Genomic DNA, 13,978 nt, shown 5'->3' on the forward strand with positions numbered 1-13,978 from the left:
AGCAGTGTGCAGGGACCTTTATAGTACTTAAATAATACTTTATGACAACATGCCATTATATTTGGTCGCCCGTAGACGCCAAGAAGGTCTCCGCTAGGCCCGATAGTCTTGTTTTCGTTCAGCTTGTCCTTGAAGCGGCTAATACTGTATAAATATTTCGATTGATCCCTGTGCTTGTTGGCATAACTACTTTACCACCGACATGAGTGTTTGTACTTCTCCTATTGCCACGTCAATTACTGATTGATCCAGAATGGGGTGCATATGCTTTTCCAAACAGTCATTGGTCCGACATGCGGAAAACGACCGGATTAAGGATGGCGAACATGCATTACGGTGCGCTGCTCCGTGCTGGCAGTTATTGTTAGGTTAGGGTTTGAGGTAGGTTGTTGTCGTCGGACCAATGACTGGTCGGAACTTAGTACTGCACTCTCCAGAATTACACCACAGTTCTTGCCTAGATTTGATTCCTTAGTCTTAGTGTGTGTCCCTACCCCCTCTAATAAAGTCGTTTTTATTTGTTTTATATGTGTGTGTATATATCCACTGATCCACTGAGTTGTCTATATATTTTGTACTGTACTTTGAGTTGAGTGCATGTCCTAATCCCACAGCAGTGATGCAACCAGTCAGACACCTGTTTCAATAACTGTACACCATCTAAATTATTTACAATTAGATAAATGAACACTGGGGGTTTCACTGTGCTTCTAAAACAGGGTATAAAGATAAATGAACACTGGGGGTTTCACTGTGCTTCTAAAACAGGGTATAAAGATAAATGCTTGCATTTGACTGGCATGCTTAAACCCACAGACACGTTTCTAGTATTCAAAACAGCATCAACATAAAATGAAAGGGAAACAACAACTTGAGCATGATGACCATTTCCAAGAGTGTAACACGTGGTGGTGGTGGGAGTAAACTCACATGATGCCGCATAGCTCAACAGTTGTTCCAAACCTCTATTTGTAGTGAGCATTACTGTAAAGGAGGAAGGGGGGGGGGGGGGGGGGGGGCAAATGGACAATATGTCCATGACGCAAGTCCTCAGTCACTCACAAATGTCTCTGTGCTCTGCAATCCAGCCCACGGCCAGGTGCTGTCCCATTTTCATTTACCGTTAGGCTATTGACTCACTCTCTCTCTCTCTCTGACTCTATCATCCATTTATAAGTCCTATATTGTAGCTCTCAATTTTCTCTCGATTTCTCATGCTTTCATTTGCTCAGTCTCTGTCTCATTATTCGTCTCTTGCTCTCTCACTTGCACGCACGCATGCATGCACGTGCGCGCACACACACACGCAGCTGTGTGGCTGTTTTTAGTGGCACACTGAATGGCCACATGGCCTGGTCATCTCCTCCTGTTACATCTCCTCCTGTCAAGCATTTCCATCACATTACCACGCTCACTCACACACACACACACACACACACACACACACACACACACACACACACACACACACACACACACACACACACACACACACACACACACACACACACACACACACACACACACACACACACACACACACACACACACACACACACACACACACACACACACACACACAGTGAGAATTGGTCTAGCTGAAAATAGAGGAAGCCAGTGTTTGGTGTTCGGAGCATCCCAGGCTCTCTCCGTGTCATCATGTGTGAATAACATGGTCAAGTGGCTGTTCTTCTCAGTACAGCCCAAGAGGAACGCTGATGTCAAAGTGAATCACTCGTTTACGTTAGCCACGCCGGAGCTGTGGGGTCCGACTTGTTTTTCTCCTCGCCGTCATTAAACATATAGCCTCTAAAAGCTTCACTTTTCTAAGACATGTGTGCTGAGCTATTTCAGGAGATGCCCCAGTGGTCAACGACATGGCTCAAATTGGAATGTAGGGCAATAAACCCATTGGAGGCAACGCAGCCAGTCCTACTCATTAGAGCGCTCACAAAACTTAACACACAGAGGCCCCGTTCAGGAACACAATTAGACTCCTCAATGTTTTGCCTTCTAGTGGATTCTTAATAGATTTGCTAATGGTGGTCTCCATGGGGGGGTTAGGTGAGGGTGCGGTCTGTTGAAAGCAGAGGACCTGGCGCTCTCTCTATCACTCTATTGCCTTAATAATGCTGAGGCAGCAGCGTGTGGACACAAGCTGCATGCTGAGCCCAGCACTACTACAACACAAAGACTTCAGGGCCCCGGGACAAGAGAGGAGCCAGGAAAAGCAAAGAAATAGAGGCAGAAAGAAAGAAAGAAAGAAAGAAAGAAAGAAAAATAGGCAGAAAGATAGAAAATACATAAATGAAAGACAGATGGAAAAAAATGAAAAAGAAAGACAGATAAATAAAACAAAACAAATGAAAGAAAGAATAAATTGAATGGAGTAAGAAAGAAAGATGCATGAGCAGATCCGTTCTGCTGTCACAGGAGTGAGTTTGACAGGTGTCAGTCTCCAGAAGGCTCCACCCCCTTCCCAATACCCTTCAGACTGCTCCCAACTCAAAGTTGAACAGGTTTGGCACTCAACCCTTGCTTGCACTGGCCATAAAGTCATTACTACTTATTCATTACAGACAGTGAAGCCAGCATTATGGCATTATGTCCGGGTTGCTGCACTATTGTGAGCTTTTGCACGTTTTGCCATACGACTTTGTGCTGGCACTGTGTCCCGATCCGATCATGTGATCAGAAATCGGGGCCTGATCATGTCATATTCAAATGATCGGATCGGGAGCAAAAAAACCTGATCTGAAGATCCCTAGAATCAATATTATATCCATATCATATTAGACTGGATATTGTATTGTGATTTCGGATATTGTACTATTTTGATATGGTATAAGTGTTCTATAAACATATAAATATCGGATCGGGAAAAATCAAAATCAAATGATCGGAATCGGATCGGGAGCAAATAAATGTCCCGCGTCCCGCCCGCTTGCCCGTTTTTCCTCCCGGAATGTTCCCCATTGAGAGGCGGGGGGAGGGGGGGGAGGCAAGACATGTGTCAGATCACGTCAGATGTCCCCACATAGCCTACAACAACTTCCGTGAACCGTAGTACTGTAGTACTGTAGTAGCCTTTTCATAAATTATATAATTTGTACTTAGGCTGTCATGAATGTTTTATAATAGAGAAATTCAAAGTTTCAACACCAAAGTAGTAGTAGTAGTTGTGAATTAGCAAACTGGACATTGAATGTTTCTTTATCCTCGTGTTGCACTACTGTTTTCGCAGAAGTTTTTATATTTGTGTTGTTTTCTCATAAGCATACGCCCGTTGTGCTTCAACTACACAGCCATCTGCCTTGACTTCTGTGTGCGCTGACTGCGGCCGCCCGCTTCTTCTCTGAAGAACAAATTGAACGAATGAAACTAAATGGACCCGTAAGATACCGTATAGACATCCAGAATTTTCATATGCAAAGGAGCACTTGGTTCCATTTGTGCCCTCTACTGAGTTTAAAATGAACACTGAGGATTTGACTGTGTGAATGGACGGGTCAGCACGTTAGTGTTTGACCTCATACTGCAGGGCACGTACACTCTACACCTCCATTCAGCAGGTTGTCCGCCTAGCAATCAACTGTGCTAACGGGTCAGCCAGGTTCATCAAGCCAATTTGATGAATCAGGCTAATATGTAATTTGGTTACAATGTTGTGCAAGCCCTGCAGCCCCATGGGGTGATTAGCTAAGCAATACAACACGCCTGCTGTTATGTGGTATATTGACATCTGAGAGTGATTGACTAAGTTTTGGTTCTACCAGAAATGTAGGCTAGTCCTGCCACCAGGAGCGGCTCACATTTCATCACACAAAACAGCTGAGGAGTGTCATTGACTAGAATGTGTGCTTACTTCCTGGACCATCGACAAATGAGAGGTCACCTAGCGGGTGTCACTTACTTGTAACAATGCTAATAGCAATATTCTCTCTCTCCCTCCACCTTCTCTCTCTCTCTCGCTCTCTCTCTCTATATATATATATATATATATATACCCTGAAATATATTATGTATTGTAAAGTGTCTATAATAAAATGAAATGTCATTGAATTTAATTTAACTGAGCTGAATTAATAGGCTCTGTGCATAGCTGTAGTGTTTCAGATTACCACTTTCCTGTTCCAATAAATGTTCCAATAGCTTCGTTAGAGGGGGAAAATAACTGTATATGAATTAATGCAACGTAATTTACATAATCAATTATGTTGACGCAATATGGGTCCATTGGTATGGAAGAATGGATAGAAGAGAAGAATACAAGAATGCTCGCCGCAAAACACATGGGCCCCAGGTCAAATCCGGCGATCTCGAATCGGTCGCCACTAGGTATTCCTAAACGTAACCTCAGTAAAACCATGCCTTAACCTAACCTTATTCCTAAATTTAACGTCAGTAAAATTATGCCTAGCCCTAAACCTATTCCCAATCTTAACCTCAGTAAAGAATAATACAAGAATACAAGGACCTGCTGGGGACGATACAATATTGCCTCTGCAATGCATTTAATTGTCTGTCTTTTACTGTGTTGCCAGAATGCCTTAGACACATTTAAAATCTTATGGTCAGTAAATTAATCTCTTATTCCTGTGCAGCTAGACTTGTCACTTCCATGATGCCAGGTGGTATAAGGAAGTCCTCAACACACGCACAACTTCTCCACCAATGACGACAAGAACAAACCCCCAAAACACGCGGTTATGGTTTGGGGTCGGACTAATGAGCTATCGGACCAGTGGCATGCTACCCAACACAATATGTAAAATAAATGTTGATAGTTTAACAATATCGTCCCTGCTGTCAACCAGGTAAAATAGAGCACAGATTGAGGCTTTAACCTTTGCTTTCATATGTATGACCGATATGAGATCGAGACTATTACAGATTTTATTGAAGATGCTTCAGAACATAATATTGCTAGTTTGACCACATCAAAAGGTCTAAAATAATAACCGAAAATAGACCATCTACAAGCTCAAAAAGACTTAAATCAGTCGTCGCGAGTGAGAGAACTTTAATCCATGAGTTTTATAAAGTTGCCGTCGTCATTATTTACTTATTATTATTATCATCACTGCTGCCGTCGTCATTAGGATCTGAAGGAAGACGAACAATTCCTGTACAAAGATGTAAGCTTGACGTTTCATTACATTATATTAACATTCACTGCTAGGATTAAATTCATTTATAAGCCCTGGCCCCGTATCCGGAGTAGCCATACAGTATATAACTCTATGATCTCGCCTAGCGGGATTATACGGCGATAAAACAATAGCTTGTTGTTCGGGGCAGTCGGGGGGGGACACTTTGTGACTTGAACGGAGACGTGACCTCTCTGTCTCCCACCAATTTGAGCCAGTGGTTGATCCAACACATTTAGAACACACTATCTCTGCGTGCGCCTACGCATGCATGTACTTGTGTAAACTGTGCATGCATCAGTGTTGGGCCAGTGAGAGGGGGGAGGTTGGGCTTGTTAAACAGTCCATTGTACCTGGAGGGGGGTTGGGTTGGGGTGATACAATCTGAATGTTCCGCAGTCAGATAGAATTAGGTACAAAGCTAGATGAAGTCCTCTTGGTGAATACTTGGGCTCTTTATCCATGTCCTGAGGGCATGAGGCTGAAGTGGGTGTGGAGGACGTGTTTGTTATCTTAATGGTACGGCCTTCTTTACTGTTCATTCATTTTGGATGCTGCTGTTGAGTGTCTCCTGGCCCCGCCCGATGATATTGCTGCTGGTCTTTATAGGGTTTAGGGCAGGGATTCCAAACGTTTTAGTTAACAAATAAAATAAATGGTAAATGGTGCATTTATATAGCGCCTTTATCCAATGCGCTTTACATAGATTGTGCATTACATAAAGTATATAAATAAATAGTAATAATAAATAGTTAATAAACATTTTCGAGGGGCGCCAGCCACGCCTACACTATGTGCAGCTTTTAGTGTGTCCACAAACTTTGTCCTACAAAAACATAAAATTTCCATTGAAAATGAATGGACAATTTTACATCATAGTGTAAACACAAACATTGCGTAACACAAACATTGATATGTTGTATAGGCTTTCAACTCTCAACTGTCAGTAAGAAGTTGGCGATGATGATGTACGAAGAGCGCCCCTCACTTCACACAGGGAGACCCGGGTCCGAATCCCAAGCGATTGGTGCCGTGACCCAGATTGGGTTTCCTGGTGGGGGAGGTCAAAGGTGGGTCTGTGTGTACAGCAGAGTGTCTTAGAGCCTCTGCATGAAGACCACAAACCTAATATCTCCCCCGGCCAAGAGGGGATCCCCCTTTACGCTAGTGGTTAAGTGGTTATGCCTGGATTCGAGGCCGGGTCTCCCGCGGCTCGAATCCAGAGTGTTACATTCTGTTGTCTGGCCATTGCAATACATGATCAGGGCTGTCCGCCAGCCAGTTATGCTGTGAAATATTAGATTTTTATTTATTTTTTATCTATATTTATCTTGAACATAAAAAATACAAATAAAATTTGCACAACTATATTTTGTTCAAGAAGGGACAGAGAGAAAAGCAATGCTTATATTGTCCAGCCCCGGACCCTGAGATGAACACCATCTCATGGTCTATAGAGTGTCACAGTCCCGCCCCTTTTCAGAACGACGAGGCACCAGGAAATAATTCCCCATTCATTTTTTCCATAGGCGTTTCAAAAAGTATTTATTTAAAGATCTGTAAGCCTCGGAAAAAGCCAACAGCCGAGTTGACAAATCATGACAGTAATTTTGGGACGAACAAATAATTAGAAAGAAGAAAAACAAACAAAATAGTGTTGTTCGTCCCAAAAAATGGGTTTATTGTCATGCTTTGTCAACTCGGCTGTTGGCTTTGTTCGAGGCTTACATATCTTTAAATAAATACTTTTTGAAACGCCTATGGCGAATTATTTCCTGGTGCCCTCGTTGTTCTGAAAGGGGGCGGGACTGTGACACTCTATAGCAGTCCAAAAATGTGTGGGGACGGGTAATTGGCATCCACAATCACACATACATGAGGAAACAACTTCACACACGTATGTACACTTATTAAGACAGGACCTCCAGTACACCCACAGCACCTTACCATACACCACAAACTACTACATTATTTAAACACGTACAGGCACCTGATACTTGACATTATAATTGCATACAAACATACACTGTGCATATACACACGCACACAGGTAAATGGATAATGCACGTGCGCACACACACACACACACACACACACACACACACACACACACACACACACACACACACACACACACACACACACACACACACACACTTATTGTATATTATCTTATTACTTATTGAAATTTTTTCTCTTGTTCATGGAGTGTAGAGCTAGCCTAAAACCAAAATGTGTTACTCTTGTGTACCTGTACAGGATATAACACACAAATAATAAAATAAAAATAAAAACACGTTAAAGCCTAAAGCCAAATTCATACTCTTGCATGGTGATAACAACAGATTTGAATAATAATTCGATTTTGAAATTTAATTAGGCCAAAGCCTAATTTGATTTTCATTCAATTGAAAATGAGTTATTGTCAAAGAGCGACACCATCGTGCAGCAGAGTATGAAGTTGTCTTAACAGCGAGTGAATGCTAAATCAGCCAGTGGGGTATCATTACAGTATGACCGACACAGCACATTTACACAAATAACAAGCAAACGTTATCTAGGCTGTGAAAGCTGGCCTGCGCCAAAGTGTTAAGTGAATAAAGTGAAACGAAACACCCAAATTCAACCGTGTACGTGTCAAAAGGAACAAGGGGTGTGATACAAATTTTGTTCATTTTGTTTTCTAAAACAAAATGCTCAGTGTGATTTCCTGTGCTGTTCTCCCGTGATGACATCTCAGAGCTCAGCGCAGCATGACTCTCACAGGAGACAATGAAGAAAACCCCCCCCCAAAAAAACATGCAGAAACACGAGCGTGCACACTACAGGCCCTAAGCCGAAGAGTGTGCATGCACATTCTGCCGTCATGCTGTTCACATAGGTATGTGTGCGTGTGCAAGTGCACGTGCACGCGCGGATTTGCACATGTGTGTGTTTGTGTGTTTGCAGTGATAATGAGTTCCAGGTTCCCAAGGTTGGCTGATATGATTTCATTAGAGCAGGGGAGCGAGTGCATAGGCTTTGGTTGAGATTAGGAAACTCTACCCCAGACCGCTGGTGAAACAAGTATTATTACCTAAGTGAAAGTAGCAACACCACAATGTAAAAATACTATGTTAAAAGTAGAGGTCCTGTATTCAAAGTTTTACTTGAGTAAAAAAGTATATAGTACCATAGTAAATGAACTCAAATGGGCCTTTTCATAATTTGTAAAATTACAAATTGCAACCTGACGCATTATGAGTTTGTAGATCGGCTAATTTTGAACAGCTAAAGTATAAAATAATGGCTTCAGTGGTTAACTAATGTAGTCTGCAAAGTAACTAAAGTTTTTCAAATCATTGTAGTGTAGTGAAAAGTACAATATTTGCCTATGAGATGCATAGCGGAGTAGAAATTGACATTATCGACAAATGGAAATACACAAATATCCTAAACGTACCGTAAACTTAACTACAGTACTTGCGTAAATATACTTTCTTACTTTCCACCACCACTGTTCCCCAGACGCAGTTGCCTTGAAGAGGGCTGGTTGGCCATGTGGGTGGAGGAGGGGACAGAGAGCGAAAGAGGGAGGGAGGGAGGGATGGAGGACTGCACTGGGATTATTACTGGGAGGTTTCGGCTGTTTATTATTCCAATTCTATCTCTAACAACCGAAAATTGGAGAATTAAGCAGCAGCCCCAAGCAACCTGGGGATCAATGCAGAGGGGTTAAACCCTGTGGCATGGCTCCACACAATGACAGGCCCTCCCAGATACTGACGCAGCACACACGCACGCACATCGCACGCGCATACAGACACACGCGCAGTGGAGGTCGTTCACTAAAGTTAACAGACACATCAGATTTACCGCTCTGAGGTGATAAGACAGGCACTCAGAGCGTTTTCAGGTCGATGAATGGCCTCAAACTTCAAATGAGAGAGTGTGCTTGAAAAGCACGAGAGAATGCTAGTTAGGCACGATTAGCATCAGGTTTTGTCACTGTCACTGATGTTCTATTTAGTTTCCACCTAAAAGCTAAATCAGTGTCCTGTAAAGACTTAAACACTTAAGACATTCATGCTGAAATCACATTTATTTTATTTATGAAATTGAGATATAAACACTGCACTGGCCCCTTCATCTTGCTTTATGCTCACAATTATGTGAGAAGGGAGGGAGTGCCAGCTCCAGTAAATATATTTTTTATAGGGTATAGTATTCTTGCTATGCATATGAATTCTCCCTACGGTTTTCAACAGGTCTCATCTACCACAAAGTAAATTAGACAACACAATATTTTGCTACCATGTTAGTATAGGGTTCCATCTCAATTCAGTGTAATTCAGAGATGTTGAGCACCAAAGTTTTAACTTGGAACGTGATTTGGAGATTGAGCCATTCATAGGTTATGGGCACACAAATACACCCTCACACACAAAATATAAAAAAAACTAGAAAAAGTGCTCCTCAGAGCACAGCTCTCTGCAATATTGTCAGGTAGGTTATTGTGGGCCAGCAGCAATGTTCGGAATTCAGTCATTATAGAGGTGAATGGAATCTGTAGAAGTTGAGGGATTAATATTGATAAAGTTTGTAGTGTTGTTGTTGTTGAGTGTAGAATAGTTTTGCGTTTGAGTTACTGTAATGAGTTACAGTAATAATTTATAAGACGAAAAACAAAACAAATAGTGTTGTCTCCTGACTTTCTTTTCTTCTTTCTAATGATTTGATCGGCCCAAAACATTGTGTTCATTGTCATGATTTGTCACGATCCAAGTTGGCTTTGTCCGCGGCGTAACCGTTTTTAAATAAATTAAATAAATAAGTGCCTATGGGAGAATGCATTGGGTTTTGATTTCCTGGGCCACTCGTTTTTCTGAAAGGGGGAGGGACTGCGGCGCTCTATAGAGTTCACCAGTTCCCTCCTCCTGCCTGCATCTGGGATCTCTCAAGCAGAAACGATGAACCCGGAATCAGCGGGACAAACATTTGATATCTCCATAATAATTTCGAGTTAGATTGTTTGTACCTTTAGGGTTGATATAAGAGGGGTGTGCAGAGGTTTAAATGATGGCTCCTACGGGGTGTCCTTCAAGCCAAAAGGTCTCTGGTCACGTCCACCCATGTTGTTAATGTGGACAGGGACATGTGACCCACAGGGTATAAGAAACCTGACCTCTCTGTGCCATGCAGGCATGCCGTTTAGGGGCATGGAGAGACCAGGCTTTTGTACGTGCAAAGGTCACGTACGTTGAATTTAGATTTTAAAAGCATTCTATTCTCGAGTCACTCGTGTCTTGTCGCCGGGACTGTGGACGAGTGACAGACGGAAACTCACAACAAGCTACATTATGCATTAGTAAAATTCCTCTCTTGAGGATGGGTGAGCCTTTAATAGCCCAATTATCTATTATGCTTTCATTATCAAAACAGCAAAGAAGAGGTATGGGAGACAGAGATGAGAGAGAGTGATTTAATCCTACCCCTGGAGAAGAGAAGCTATACGTTTACTGTTGTATTGATTAGATTATTTGCATAACGAGTGTAATTATTCCACCTTCCGTTCTAATCTGTAAAACATCCATAGACCCGTGGTCTTTACAACAAGCTTTCTGCTGCAAATGAGTTTAAAAAAAAGTGTGTGTGTGTCTTTAGGTCTGCCACCTTTAAGCTGTAATTAAAGACAGGAGTGAGTTAATCCAGTAGCTCCAGGGCCCAACACTAGTTGACACATTGTAACCAAACTCAGGATCAATGCATCCGTCCAACCAACTGTCCATTCATGCGTCTGTCTGTCTGTCTGTCTGTCTTGACTCTTGTCTGTCTGTGTGTCCACGTGAATGTATACAAGCGCATAGAATTCGATTTCCATGTGTGTGTATTCAGTGTATACATGCACATGATACAGCATGCATTGCACCAATAACAGATTCATACTTCTTCCCATATGTCCTACAGATGAAGCGTGAAGGGTGATAAAAAATGACACCCAGTGCAAAACTGAGCCCTGCTTCAATTAATGAGGGGCTTTGTAACCCCCGTGCTACAAGTCACTGACATTAATTTACAAAAATGCTTACTTAATGAACATTTACTTCCTTAAAATAATAGCATGCATTTATGCACTGTGGGGGTCAATTGCAAATTGCATGAATGTATTCATGATTTCTGACATCTTCTTGTGACTTCTCTCTTGTGACCTAAAGGCTGAGCGGATGACTCTGGGAACATAACCCCGCCTGCCACCACCTCCTCACCTCCTCCTCACCTCCAGATACACATGATGCAGTTTGCACTTTCAGCCCACTCAGCTTGCTGAAAACTTTCGGGTGGCGATTTCCTCTCGGTGACATGGATGTAGGGAGTGGCGTAAAATAACGAAGTACATTTAAGTAAGTGCTGTACTACAATTTTAAGGTACTTTTAAAAAAAAACTTTACTGGAGTTGTGCCGTGAGCTTGTAGATCTGCTATTTTCAAACGATTTTTATACATTTGAAATGAGACCTTCTGCATAATGAGTACTTTCTACTTTTGGTACTTTAAGTACATTTTGATACCAATACTTTTATACTTTTACTTGAGTAAATTTTGAATTCTGGACTTTTACTTGGAGCTGTAAGTTTACAGCTCCAAGTAAAAGTCCAGAATTCAAAATTCAAAAGATACGCTACTTTTACTTAACCCATTTAGACCTGAGGACGATTCTACAAAATGCCTTATAAATCCTGACAGTTTTGTGAAAAACCTATGTTTTACTGTATATCAGTGGTTTTCAAACTATTTCATGTCAAGGACCCCAAAAAATTATGTAATGTAATTGGCCGCGGACCCCCTTCTGATAATATGTTGTTCCAGGGACCCCCCCAGAAGCAAAGATATGAGTTAAAAACGTTCGCTCTGAAAGAATATATATTCAAAAATTTCAAATATTTGCGCCACATTTTTACGATTTAAAAAAAATAGCAGATCTGCAAGCTCGTAGCACGGCACTCGGTGCCGCGCTATGAGCTTGTAGATCTGCAATTTTTTAAATAGCTAAAGTAGCTAAAGTAGGCATATAACATAATGCTTAAAACACCAAAAGTTAGAATGTCCTGAATGGACTTAAGTTCATTGGCCAAAGAATCAACTTTATTATTTTATTATTTAGATATTGGATACATAACTGTGATGCCAATTATGCACATTACATTTTTCTCTCATTACTTGTAATAATAGAGAGATATTGTTTCTGATAATTAATTTTCACACTACAGTGCGACAATCGTAGCGATGGCTGGCTCCCTATAATAACTTTTAAAGGAAATCTATTCAATTACCTCTGTGGCTCTACAGGTGGAGCAGGTATATACATGAATAAAAAAACAACTTAATCATCACCAAAAATCAAGAGCTTCAATCTCAGTCCACCTGCTGTTGATTGATGGGTTTGTTGCAGAAAGGACTTCTGGGAAATTGATCAGAAATTGATTTCATTCTTGAAAAGACAATTCATACATGCATGGTGCCATTGAATAGGCTGGGCCCTATACTGGCGGGGAAAAATCAATGTCTGCCGAGTGGACGAGCATCAAGGGATGAACCCTGTGCAGCTAGTGCCTCTCTGCCACTCCGCTGGGATGGAATGTGAGTTTTATTTTCAACAAGACAATGGTAGCTTTGCATGTTTACCACTTTACCATCCAAAAGGGAAATAAATAAATAATAATGTGTCGTTAGCAGAATCTGTCTTGAGAGATTATTCAGTGTGTGCTAACTGTTGTCCAGGCATATACAACTGTACACAGCAATTTTGATAAATGGTAAATTTTTATATAGCGCTTTTATCCAAAGCACTTTACATATAGATTGTGCATTACATTCACCCATTCATACACCGATGGCAGACGACACTATGCAGGGCACCAACCTGCATATTGGGAGCAATTAGGGGTTTGCGTGTCTTAAGTACCAGGTCTTATTACTTAATTTAAGACCTGGAGGCGTGATCAATGCCATTTGGCTATTCTGAGTGGCCAAAGAGCATTGATCACGCCTCCAGGTCTTAAGTTAAGTAATAAGACCTGGTACTTAAGACACACAAAATACAGCCCTTTAAGAGTCTTACTCAAGGACACTTCGTCACAAACTATGGTTCCCATCCGGCTGCTCTACCGGCCACTCAACCTGCTCGGGAAGACCCCAAAGGCTTTCTATACTCACAATACTTGGGAATCTAATCTCTGACAGGAAGTTTAGCCCCTAAATGGAACACTGTGCTAACTAGTACTTGGACAAATGCTCTGGTTTACTGCCCTCAAACGGGAGGCCTTTAATTTATAGATTAACAATACTGTCAACAAGGAACTCCCCCAGTGAACAAAATTGTACAGTCCATACATACCGTCCCACTGGGACAGTTGGCTCAGAATACAGAAGATGCTGCTCGTACGCCTCATGGTTGTTGATACGAAGCCAGTCAGTGAACTGTTAAAGACTGCCATTTCTGCTGTGTTTTGCACCGGCATGTCTCCACTCCGGCCACGTTAATTGTGTTTGGGGGCTGAGGTTCATTCCATGTTTAAGCAGTCAGCTCACAGTGCCGTGTCAAAGATGCTTTCTCAGTTTTATAGTAATGATAATGAACTTTTAGTGCTTTTTGAAAACAGCATTACGAAGTGCTTCAGAAGAGCAATGCAGCCATGAGGAAAAATTCAATAAATAAATAATAAGTGTGCATGATTGCCTGCAGCAGTAATATGTCATCGCCGTCAGGCATCTCCAAGTTGCACATTTTTATCTTTTTTCTTAAATTACTTCATCATACAAGAGTATAACACAAAAATAGTGACAATACCT

Source organism: Protomyctophum bolini (genome assembly GCF_963924005.1).
Source record: "Protomyctophum bolini genome assembly, chromosome: 5".
Classification (NCBI taxonomy): domain Eukaryota; kingdom Metazoa; phylum Chordata; class Actinopteri; order Myctophiformes; family Myctophidae; genus Protomyctophum; species Protomyctophum bolini.